This window comes from Bufo gargarizans, chromosome 1, assembly GCF_014858855.1.
Source record: "Bufo gargarizans isolate SCDJY-AF-19 chromosome 1, ASM1485885v1, whole genome shotgun sequence".
NCBI lineage: Eukaryota > Metazoa > Chordata > Amphibia > Anura > Bufonidae > Bufo > Bufo gargarizans.
In genome coordinates, this window is record NC_058080.1 from 102,411,744 (window position 1) to 102,425,739 (window position 13,996).

The window sequence follows — 13,996 nt, forward strand, 5'->3', positions numbered from 1 at the left end:
TGGACAAGCTCACGTTCATTAAAATGAACCAGGCATTGTCCGTACCTTGTACAAGAGTAATAGTGGCTCTCCTAGATCACTCCCTGGTGTGGTGCTCTTGTCTGGAGTGGTTCACCTAACCACTGATAGGTATAGAGATGATAAAAGTAAAGAAGTTGACAGGCACTCTATATCTGGTTTCTATAGGATATTTATTTATATAAAAAAAATTGTTTATAAAATATTTATTTGTAAAATAAATTAAATAAATAAAGAATATTAAATATTTTAAGAGACTGTGAGTTGGTTATTTTCAGTGATGGGGTGTTGTGGTAGTCACCCGGATGGTGTGGAGGGGGGGTGGGGGGATAGTGAGGAAAAGGTGTGTCTATTTGATATTTAAATCGATAGGAGTGGACGTTGTTATATGGGAAAATTATATAATAATCGATGGGAAAAGGTAGATCAGTGAAGAAATATAGTCCAAAAAAAAAAAAAGGGGATGTAAATCGATAGAAAAAAATAGATATAATCGATAAGATGGGTGTATTCGATAAGCATTAATGTTCATTGAAAAAATGTTCAATGAAAAAATCAGTGATGAAGGATAATCGATAATAGTAGTTGAAAAAATGGTTGAAAAAATGGTCGATAATATCACTCATAGATGAGAAAAAATTGTCCATTGTCCGTACCTTGTGCAGAATAGACATGTATACTGGCCTTACCCAGCCATTGTTATACTACAGCGCAATTGCTCATTGTTGTATTTTTTATATTTCCCACTCTTTTGGGGTGTACCCTAATAAAAAATAAAAAAAATTAAACCAAAAAACAGTGTTGGCTACCTCATCCTCCACCTCCACTTCCACCTGCACCGATATGTCCACCGCCTCCTAAACCTCCTACTCCATATGGACCTCCAGCTGATACATCAAGAATTTTTTTTAATTTGTGCGTATTTTATTTTATGTCATTTCACTAATTTTTCTGTTACATTTTCGGGTGAAATTCACCAATTTTTGGCTGTGATATACCCCTGCTCTACCTAGTAGACAGGTAAACAAATTTCACTAATTTGTCTGCTACATTTTTTGGTGAAATTGACACATTTTTGAGTGTGATATACCCCTGCTTTACCTAGTAGACTGGTAACATTTCACTAATATGTCTGTTACATATTTGGGTGAAATTCACCCATTTTTGGGTGTGACATACCACTGCTATACCTAGTAGACAGGTAAAAAAAAATCACTAATTTGTCTGTTACATTTTCGGGTGAAATTCACAAATTTTGGGCTGTGATATACCCCTGCTCTACCTAGTAGACAGGTAAGCAAATTTTACTAATTTGTCAGTTACATTTTCGGGTGACATTCACCAATATTTGGCTGTGATATAACCCTGCTCTACCTAGTTGACAGGTTAATAAATTTCACAAATTTTTCTGTTATATTTTCGGGTGACATTCACCAAATTTTGGCTGTGATTTACCCCTGCTCTACCTAATTGACAGGTTAATAAATTTCGCAAATTTTTCTGTTACAGAGTTGGGTTACATTCACTATACTTGGGCTGTGATATAACCCTGCTCTACCTAGTTGACAGGCTAATAAATTGTTTCTTTTAAATTCTTGGGTGACATTTTACAATTTTTGCCGTGAATAAACCCCTGTTCTGCATAGGTGACAGGGTCCGAAATTTTTAAAAACCATCTGTTCCATTGGTGGGTGACATTAACCCAGTTCTAGCGATGAAAAACCCCTGCTCTGCATAGGTGACCGGGACTTAAATTTCTAAAATTCATCTTTAATTAGCCCTTTCATTCGATCCTTCTACTTTAATAATTTGTACCACATTTCAGCTTGATCACATTGCAGCCATTGACCTCCCTTGGATTTGGTCTCCCTTTCTTACATTTCCTCTCCAGTGTGGAACCCTGATTCGCCGCTAACCATTATCAACATGGTAGGCGCAGAAAAGAACCTTGACAGAAGAGATATCCAATTGGATCATGGACATCACCGGGACGTGCGACATGGTGGGGCAGTATGTGTGCAGACGCCTACACGTATTGACTGATGGGTCTGCCCCCTTCAACTTCTGGGTCTACAAATTGGGCATATGGCCTGAGCTTGCCCTTTATGCCTTGGAGGTGCTGGCCTGCCCTGCAGCCAGTGTATTGTCTGAACGTTTGTTTAGCACGGCTGGAGGGGGTTATAACAGGTTATATTTCCTAATATTTTTGGGTGTACCCTAATTTAAACAAAAAATTATAATTTAACCAAAAAACTGTGTTGGCTACCTCCTCTACCGCTGCTCCCACCTCCACCGCCACATCCACCGCCTCCTCAATCTCCTACTCCATATGGACCTCTTCCTCCAAGATCAAGATTATTATTTTTTATTTTTATGTATTTTATGTTATTTGAAGTCATTTACCTATCCACATTTGTTTGCAGAGCACTTGCCATGCTCTCAACTACATTTTACTGCCACCTGCAGCCCTCTAGCCCTTTCCATTACTTTTTTACAGCCATTGTTTTTGTGAAGTTTGGCCGAACCCGAACATCCAGGTGTCCGCTCAACTATAGCTATATATACAAAACCCTCTGTTATGTCATTCAAACCAGCTGAATAATTGCTATAGTCATTATTTTGTCCTAGTATGATAAATTTAAAGGCCTAACTTGCAAAACCTGCAATATGTCCCATTCATATTCTATACATCACTATGCCATTTATAATATTGGTGTATCCCTATTTGGCATTTGGGCCCCCTCACCAGGGCCTGTGGGGAGTGCCATTTAGTGTTGGGCGAGCATGCACAGGCGAACAATAGTTTGACTGGAGCTATTTCTGAAAAGTTTCTGGCGGGATTCAAACTCATAACCTTCTACATTACAGCCAAAAATGTTAACCACTACACTATAGAGCTACATGGCCAGTTACTTAAAAAATAAATAGCTATATGAGACTTCTGCTATATAGGAATACTTACTAGTAGTAAGCATTCCTATAGAGCAGAAGTCTCATATTTTGTATTTATTTTTTTGTAACTGGCGATTCAGCTCTATAGTATATAGGTTAAGGTTCTTGGATGTAATGTAGAAGGATGTAAGTTTAAATCCCACCAGAAACATTTTAGAAATAGAGGCTAAATTAAATTTATATATATATTATATATTTTTTTTTTTTTTATTGTAAAAAATGTGCAATTACTAAAATATATAATATATAGAATCATACTTCTGATATACAGCACAGACCAAAAGTTTGGACACACCTTCTCATTCAAAGAGTTTTCTTTATTTTCATGACTATGAAAATTGTAGATTCACACTGAAGACATCAAAACTATGAATTAACACATGTGGAATTATATATATATATATATATATATATATATATATATAAAAAGTCTGAAACAACTGAAAATATGTCATATTCTAGGTTCTTCAAAGTAGCCACCTTTTGCTTTGATTACTGCTTTGCACACTCTTGGCATTCTCTTGATGAGCTTCAAGAGGTAGTCACCTGAAATGGTTTTCACTTCACAGGTGTGCCCTGTCAGGTTTAATAAGTGGGATTTCTTGCTTTATAAATGGGGTTGGGACCATCAGTTGCGTTGTGGAGATGTCAGGTGGATACACAGCTGATAGTTCTACTGAATAGACTGTTAGAATTTGTATTATGGCAAGAAAGAAGCAGCTAAGTAAAGAAAAACGAGTGGCCATCATTACTTTAAGAAATGAAGGTCAGTCAGTCCGAAAAATTGGGAAAACTTTGAAAATGTGCCCAAGTGCAGTCACAAAAACCATCAAGCGCTACAAAGAAACTGGCTCACATGCAGACCGCCCCAGGAAAGGAAGACCAAGAGTCACCTCTGCTGCGGAGGATAAGTTCATCCGAGTCACCAGCCTCAGAAATCGCAGGTTAACAGCAGCTCAGATTAGAGACCAGGTCAATGCCACACAGAGTTCTAGCAGCAGACACATCTCTAGAACAACTGTTAAGAGGAGACTGTGTGAATCAGGCCTTCGTGGTAGAATATCTTCTAGGAAACCACTGCTAAGGACAGGCAACAAGCAGAAGAGACTTGTTTGGGCTAAAGAACACAAGGAATTGACATTAGACCAGTGGAAATCTGTGCTTTGGTCTGATGAGTCCAAATGTGAGATCTGTGGTTCCAACCACCGTGTCTTTGTGCAACGCAGAAAAGGTGAACGGATGGACTCTACATGCCTGGTTCCCACCGTGAAGCATGGAGGAGGAGGTGTGATGGTGTGGGGGTGCTTTACTGGTGACACTGTTGGGGATTTATTCAAAATTGAAGGCATACTGAACCAGCATGGCTACCAGAGCATCTTGCAGCGGTATGCTATTCCATCCGATTTGCGTTTAGTTGGACCATCATTTATTTTTCAACAGGACAATGACCCCAAACACACCTCCAGGCTGTGTAAGGGCAATTTGACCATGAAGGAGAGTGATAGGGTGCTGCGCCAGATGACCTGGCCTCCACAGTCACCGGACCTGAACCCAATCGAGATGGTTTGGGGTGAGCTGGACCGCAGAGTGAAGGCAAAAGGGCCAACAAGTGCTAAGCATCTCTGAGAACTCCTTCAAGACTGTTGGAAGACCATTTCAGGTGACTACCTCTTGAAGCTCATCAAGAGAATGCCAAGAGTGTGCAAAGCAGTAATCAAAGCAAAAGGTGGCTACTTTGAAGAACCTAGAATATGACATATTTTCAGTTGTTTCACACTTTTTTGTCATGTATATAATTCCACATGTGTTAATTCATAGTTTTGATGCCTTCAGTGTGAATCTACAATTTTCATAGTCATGAAAATAAAGAAAACTCTTTAAATGAGAAGGTGTGTCCAAACTTAAGAGGTAGTGTGTTAACCCTACTACATCTGTACGGATTAGCAGCATTACTGTATATATACATTACAGTGTTGTAGAGAGAGGGACCAAATTCATGTAAGCATTGTACCTGGGCATAATTGCTTACTATACTCTACTACTCGATCATAGTGTTACCGCTTGATGTCACACCATTTTTTGGGGATGGCTGTTATTTCATCCCGCACTCCATATTTTGCATATAATTCTGATTGAAGAGACAGTACTATTTCCATTTTGTCCTTTCTTTTTGTGGTCCGGTCATATCCCCGAAGAAGAAATTGCTGATGGATAAAGATGAAAGCATATATTCAAAACATTTTTTGTATACCACATATTAAACATATATCTGAAAAATATATATATATTTTTGAAAGCCAAATTTACATTTTCATGTTAATGTTAAGAATCCTGATTCTATTGCGATTCTATGTGTGTGGGCTCTGACAAATCAGATATTGCCTAAGTAAGCTGAGATGTGCCTGTCTTGTTAAGGCACGGTACCATATGTGTTGTATAGCTGGTTCGCCTCGTCGGGGTACACCCTGTGTAACTCAAAATGAACTGCCAAAACCTTACATCCAGACTAAGAAAGCTCTTGGTCATAAAATATAATCTCTATATATATTGTGTGTGTGGTGTATAGTGTGTGGTATATATTTAGTGGCAGGAAAATTTATGTGCTATGTGCATGTGATAGAGTTTTTCCATGGACCATACATACATGCTACTAACATCGTGCTCCGACGAAACAAGAATGCTAATTTCACCAATTCATAATATATACTGTAACCAGTTAAAATGTGTTGAATTGAATTTCAGACAAAAAAATCGTATCAATATAGATAATAATCACATCTACGAATATTTCAGAATATGTGATCTACCGAACAATTATTGCGCTGCATGCAATATGTGCAAAAACAACATATATGCTTTAATAGAATATTACACACAGTTAATATGATGTCCTCATCGCTCTCAAATATGTGTCTGATCTTTGACGTACTTCCATTAGCCATTGTTTTCATTCACTTGTCAACTTCAACTAGTGATAAATTGATGATTGATGAAGGGGAGTTCACACTGGTCACAGTCACTGGGCAGTTTGAATACTGTAAATTACGTCAGACACTTTTTCACGCACGTTTACGTTACCCGCTTTATTTAAATTAGGGATAGCGATAGAGAATATAATAAATCACATTTTATCCGTAAAAAATATTTCAAAATCACGATTTTGATTATTGCTCCCGGCTGTTGCCGAACTGGTTCTTCTTCCTGCTTGGCCTGCCTGAGCGAGGTAATTGTCTAATCCCGTCTTGCTAAATTTTAGTTTATCAAACTATTAGGGCTGTTTCACACGAGCGGATGCCGTGCATGACATCCGCTCCGTGAAAGAGTGCCAAGACCCGATGCAGACTGCAGAGGCACGGAGCATTAACATGACTGATAATGCTCCGTGCCTCTCTGTGACCTCTTTACTACGAAATCACAAATCGTGTGAAACAGCCCTTAGAGATTGGCTGAATATTGCTATATTCTTTTTATTGGAATATCCACGAATATTCAGAAAAACTAATATATAGCAATATAGCAAAAATATTCGTTATTTAGAATAGTTTTTTTTTTTTTTTTTCAATGTGTACTGTTATTCCACTTTGGCATACTCCTCCCCGACAAGTGTCCCCATCACCATGAGAACGCCTGTGGGTTAGAAAATACCATTGGATCAGAGTTTTCCCTGAGATCGTGAAACCTCATATCCAATGGTATATTCTAACCCACAGGCGTCCCCATGGTCATGGGGACGCTTGTCTGGGAGGAGTATGCCAAAGTGGAATAACAGTACAGATTGAAAAAAAAAATTAAAATATTCAAAATAATGAATATATTCGCTATATTGCTATAACTTTATTTTTTAGAATATTCGTCATATTCTAAAACAAGAATATATACCAATATAGTGAATATTCGTAAAATACACATATAGACTGCAATTTAGCTAATGTAATGCTATAAACTTTTTTCATAGTCATAATTATTTTTCTCTAATGAACTCAGATTTGAAGAAAAATTACAACTTTGAAAAAAAAGGTTGTAACATTATATTAGCTAAATTGCAGTCTATATGTGTATTTTACGAATATTTGCTATATTGCTATATATTCTTGTTTTAGAATATGACAAATATTCTTAAAATTAATATATAGCACTACAGGGAGTGCAGAATTATTAAGCAAGTTGTATTTTTGAGGATTAATTTTATTATTGAACAACAACCATGTTCTCAATGAACCCAAAAAACTCATTAATATCAAAGCTGAATATTTTTGGAAGTAGTTTTTAGTTTGTTTTTAGTTTTAGCTATTTTAGGGGGATATCTGTGTGTGCAGGTGACTATTACTGTACATAATTATTAGGCAACTTAACAAAAAACAAATATATACCCATTTCAATTATTTATTTTTACCAGTGAAACCAATATAACATCTCAACATTCACAAATATACATTTCTGACATTCAAAAACAAAACAAAAACAAATCAGTGACCAATATAGCCACCTTTCTTTGCAAGGACACTCAAAAGCCTGCCATCCATGGATTCTGTCAGTGTTTTGATCTGTTCACCATCAACATTGCGTGCAGCAGCAACCACAGCCTCCCAGACACTGTTCAGAGAGGTGTACTGTTTTCCCTCCTTGTAAATCTCACATTTGATGATGGACCACAGGTTCTCAATGGGGTTCAGAGCAGGTGAACAAGGAGGCCATGTCATTAGATTTTCTTCTTTTATACCCTTTCTTGCCAGCCACGTTGTGGAGTACTTGGACGCGTGTGATGGAGCATTGTCCTGCATGAAAATCATGTTTTTCTTACCTTGCAGACTTCTTCCTGTACCACTGCTTGAAGAAGGTGTCTTCCAGAAACTGGCAGTAGGACTGGGAGTTGAGCTTGACTCCATCCTCAACCCAAAAAAGGCCCCACAAGCTCATCTTTGATGATACCAGCCCAAACCAGTACTCCACCTCCACCTTGCTGGTGTCTGAGTCGGACTGGAGCTCTCTGCCCTTTACCAATCCAGCCATCTGGCCCATCAAGACTCACTCTCATTTCATCAGTCCATAAAACCTTAGAAAAATCAGTCTTGAGATATTTCTTGGCCCAGTCTTGACGTTTCAGCTTGTGTGTCTTGTTCAGTGGTGGTCGTCTTTCAGCCTTTCTTACCTTGGCCATGTCTCTGAGTATTGCACACCTTGTGCTTTTGGGCACTCCAGTGATGTTGCAGCTCTGAAATATGGCCAAACTGGTGGCAAGTGGCATCTTGGCAGCTGCACGCTTGACTTTTCTCAGTTCATGGGCAGTTATTTTGCGCCTTGGTTTTTCCACACGCTTCTTGCGACTCTGTTGACTATTTTGAATGAAACGCTTGATTGTTCGATGATCACGCTTCAGAAGCTTTGCAATTTTAAGAGTGCTGCATCCCTCTGCAAGATATCTCACTATTTTTGACTTTTCTGAGCCTGTCAAGTCCTTCTTTTGACCCATTTTGCCAAAGGAAAGGAAGTTGCCTAATAATTATGCACACCTGATATAGGGTGTTGGTGTCATTAGACCACACCCCTTCTCATTACAGAGATGCACATCACCTAATATGCTTAATTGGTAGTAGGCTTTCGAGCCTATACAGCTTGGAGTAAGACAACATGCATAAAGAGGATGATGTGGTCAAAATACTCATTTGCCTAATAATTCTGCACGTAGTGTATATTTATTTACTGCTACATATTCTTTTTTGATCAACTTCTCATTACGTGATTTTTACATTTTAGATTTTTTGCATTGGCGAAAAAAATCTCTAATACGAATATGAATTAAAAATTGAAAATATTGCAAATTCGAATGTGGGACCTGCTGCTCATCACTAGTTGATTTTATCTTTGATTTGTAACTCTGTCTGCTCTATGATAGTTTAAAGAAAAATAAAATTAATTATAAGGACAGTTAAGGATCAATATTGCAGTTATGAGTTTTCAAGAAAGTCACCCAGCTAAAGGCTATTTAAGATGTCTGAGATCAAGATTCTTTACTTCTTATATACTAACTGCACTTAGGACCTTCAATATTGTTGATTTCTAGGTCTAATATGAAACTAATAAAATAAAAATTTTACATAAGTTAGTTTTCACAAATTAATTTTATAGGAGTTAAATTATTATTTCCTTAATTTTGTTATACTTAAAATATCACATTATTGACTGTTACCAAACATTCGGAAAAGCAGGCACTAAAACCTGTGCCTAAGATATTTTACAATCTACAGCACATCTAATAACACTTGAGCATTACATTTCCTGCTCATCGCTATATTTGTCAGTAAGAGCTATAATGTTCTCCTTGTATTTAAATGTGCCATTATCATATAGTAAATCTAGGCAGTCAATACTTGATTGGAAGCCTTATCATCAGGACACATCCTTCCTTTCTATGACAGGTAATCTATTTTTCTGAAACACTCAATTTAAACTTTATCTCAGCATAGGAAATAAAGACCTGTTTTCTGCAATTACATCCTTCATAAAAATACATTTGTCCTCCAAATACTCTAAAAAATGTCTTGAAAGTCAAACATTCTCACATTTAACTTGCTCGCTCTTTACAAATTGAGATTTTATTTAGTTGCAATGTATATTCATTCATGGTGTAATAATGACATACAAGTAGCTCAGTGTGATATTCACTTCAGTATGTGGCCAGGGATTTAATATTCTGCATTTAAAGCTAGTCAAAAATTGTAGACTATGCAAAAGTGAACATAGTAATTGTTTTCCAAATTTACAGCAAAGCTGTGTGTGATCATGCAGATTATGAACATGGAATAAACCATTAAATTATTATTGTAAAAATTGGTTAAAATTTTACAAGGATTTATTGCAGGAAACCACTCAAAGGGAATCTGTCACCAGTTGTAAGGTGACCTGAGGGCAACATAATTTGCTGACAGTTACCCTTAGGAAAATGCTGGATCATTTTCTTTAATTGACCCAGCTGTTTTGCTAAAATGTTGTATTGAATAGATCCAGTGGATGCCGATGACTCCCAAAGTTGCCCAGAAAGTTGCTATATAACCTCTTCTAGCCTCCTAGGACTCAAATTTTGTAGGAAAGCTTGTTATCTCTTTTTGTTTATTTTTTATTATCCCCTCCCCAAGATCTGCCACACAATGTCACCAATAGTAAATGATGTCTGAGTGACACTGACATATACTGAACAAAAATATAGATGCAACACTTTCGGTTTTGCTCCCATTTTGCATGAGCTGAACTCAAAGATCTATATACAAAAAAGACCCATTACTCAAATATTGTTCACAAATCTGTCTAAATCTGTGTTAGTGAGCACTTCTCCTTTGCCGAGATAATCCATCCCACCTCACAGGTGTGGCATATCAAGGTGCTAATTAGACAGCATGAATATTGCACAGGTGTGCCTTAGACTTCCTACAATAAAAGACCACTCTAAAATGTGCAGTTTGATCACACAGCACAATGTCACAGATGTCGCAACATTTGAAGGAGCATGCAATTGGCATGCTGACTGCAGGGATGTCTACCAGAGCTGTTGCCCGTGCAATGAATGTTAATTTCTCCACCATAAGCCGTCTCCAAAGGCGTTTTAGAGAATGTGGCAGTACATCCAACCGGCCTCACAACCACAGACCACATATAACCACACCAGCACAGGACCTCAACATCCAGCATGTTCACCTCCATGATTGTCTGAGACCAGCCAGCCAGACAGCTGCGGTAACAATTGGTTCGCATAACCAAAGAATTTCTGCACAAACTGTCAGAAACCATCTCAGGGAAGCTCATCTGTATGCTCGTCATCCTCATCGGGGTCTGGACCTGACTGGAGTTCGTCGTCGTAACCGACTTGAGTGGGCAAATATTCACATTCAATGGCACTGGCACGTTGGAGAGGCGCTCTGCAAGATGAGTCCCGATTTTCACTGTTCAGGGCAGATGGCAGACAGCGAGTGTGGCGTCGTGTGGGTGAGTGGTTTGCTGACGTCAACGTGGTGGATCAAGTGGCCCATGGTGGCAGTGGGGTTATGGTATGGGCAGGCGTATGTTATGGACAATGAATATAGGTGCATTTTATTGATGGCATTTTGAATGCACAGAGATACTGTGATGAGATCCTGAGGCCCATTTTTGTGCCATTCATCCACGACCATCACCTCATATTGCAACATGATATTGCAAGGATCTGTACACAATTCCTCCAAGCTGAAAACATCCCAGTTCTTGCATGGCCAGCATACTCATCGGACATGTCACCCATTGAGCATGTTTGGGATGCTCTGGATCGGCCTATATGACAGCATATTCCAGTTCCTGCCAATATTCTGCATGTTCGCACAACTATTGAAGAGGAGTGGACCAACATTCCACAGGCCACAATCAACAACCTGATCAACTCTATGCGACGGAGATGTGTTACACTGCTTGAGGCAAATGGTGGCCACACCAGATACTAACTGGTTTTCTGACCCCCCTCCCCTTCAGTAAGGCAAAACTGTGCACATTTCAGAGTGGACTTTTATTGTGTGCGGTCTAAGGCACACCTGTGCATTATTTATGCTGTCTAATCAGCACCTTGATATGTCACACCTGTGAGGTGGGATGGATTATCTCGGCAAACGAGAAGTGCTCACTAACACAGATTTAGACAGATTTGTGAACAATATTTGAGAGTAATGGGTCTTTTGTGTATGTAGAAAATGTTTCAGATCTTTGAGTTCAGCTCATGCAAAATGGGCGCAAAACCGAAAGTAATGAGTTTATATTTTTGTTCAGTGTACATAGCTGTGGGTAAACGCACATTTGACGGTGTTAACATACATTGTGTTTAGAAAAACACTGCGCCAACACATTTCCCATGCTTTTTCATATTCCAAAGCTTCCAAAAGGTGTCCCTCAGGGTCAGATGATGTTTAAACACACGGTGTTATGACATGAAGAAAAAAAAATGAAAAAAGTTGCTTGAGGGAACATGATGATTGGCAAGTGGCATCGGTAGCATGATGTGAGCTACAGCAGCAGCCATACTCAACATCATAGTAGTAAGTCTACTTTCACACTGGTGTTTTGGTTTCTGTTTGTGAGATCCATTAAGGGATCTCACAAGCAGTCCAAAACGGATCAGTTTTGCCCTTAATGCATTCTGAATGGATATGGATCCACTCAGAATGCATCAGTTTGGCTCCGTTTCGCTTCCATTCCATTTTGGAGGCGAACACCAAAACGCTGCTTGCATTGACTTTCAATGGTGTTCAAGACGGATCCATTTTGGCTATGTTAAAGATAATACAAACGGATCCATTCTGAAAGGATCCGCACCAAACGCGAGTGTGAAAGCAGCCTTAGGCAGACAGACAGACAGCAAGAGTGATGAGATGGGGCACTGGCAGCAAGGAGGGATCTGTTGATCGCATTCAGTCTGCCTGGACTGTGAGAAAAATTCTGTATTAATGCAGTAATCATGTATATTTATGCTGTGCCTTAAGCAAATTTAAAAAGAATATGCGGCTCTAGTGCACCTTCAAAAAAATCTAATGGAGGGGGCAAAAAATGAAAAAATTTCAACCGGTATTAACTTCATGCCTCCAAAGAATTCGAAAATTTCAAACATTTGGAAAATGAGTAGACTGAACTGACCCTCAGGCATTAGTGGCAGTGGCATGATGCATTGCAGGCTCCAGCTTTGCATGTACTGTAAAAAAAAAAGTCCCTCTTGATACAGTGAACACATATATCTATAATGCACCTTAAAGAAATTTACTCCCACACACACAGAAAATTAAAAAAATTTCAACTGCATTAACCCCCTCAACATTTTTTAGATTTCAACCGTGTAGAAAGTGAATACATATAAACTTACGACTGAGAAGCATTAATACCATGATTGCAGGCCAGAGCAGCAGCAGCCATACAGAATGTGATAATAGGCATACAGCAGACAGGCAGCAACAATAGCAAAATGGGTGGGCAAGGTCTATACATCAGAATCAGCTGGAGGAGTGTGAAAATCCTCCTGAATCCAGGTTTGGTTAATTTAGGACAAAAGTATGTTTTGTAGGACAACTTGGTCCATTTGGGTATCACCAAGCCCCCCACTGAAAATCCTCTCAGAGATGACACTGGAGGCAGGGAAATAAAAAATAGAGAGAGAATAATGTGCTAGTTAAGGCCACTGTTCCATTCTGCCTACCCAGAAATTCATGGTGGCAAAGATCTGAGTATGTGACCGAGACTGGTCATAGTTAAGGTAGACATGAACCTGGGCATTGAGGCAAGAACTGTCGGCTTGCTGACTGGCCTCAGCCATGTGCGGAACATGGAAAAACTGCATACATCATGTTGAGGATACTGAAATGGTGGTGGGAGGGGGGTGACTGCTGGGCATAAGGGGGACTCTCTTTCAGAGACTGTGGCGGCTGGTGTCTGTTCGCTGTAAGCTGCAGAAAACTGCTTACACAGTGTAGGATCATAATTTGTCCTCGCTTTCTGCCAGAGGAAAACATTCCCCCATTATGCCTTGGTAGTGAGGGTCTAAAAAAATAAAAATAAAAAATCACCAGACTGCTTGATTTCACTGAACTGCCTTTCGCTGTGTAAACAAGCGAGTCTACAGGTCACCATTCTGGCCAGCGCACCTGAGGAGCCAGTTCTTTCAACCTCCGCCACCCACTGAGGAGATTGGGTGCCGTGGTTAGTATTACCGTCATCATCATCATTAGAGATGAGCGAATCGAAGCTGATGAAGTGGAATTCGATCAGAATTTCCCGAAAATTTTGATTCGCAATGAATGCAAATTTTCTCGCGGTAACAAATTTAAATTTTCCTAAAATGGCAGCTACACGTGGGAGGACTGATGACATGGGGCAAGGAAATCTGGGAAGGCGGGATCACACAGATTGACATGCCTGCATGCAGCCAATCAGCAGTCAGCCAGCACTGTGATGTCACAGTCCTTTAAATACGGCAGCCATTTTAGATTCTGCCATTTCCAGTGTTCAGAGTGCAGGGACAGACGTG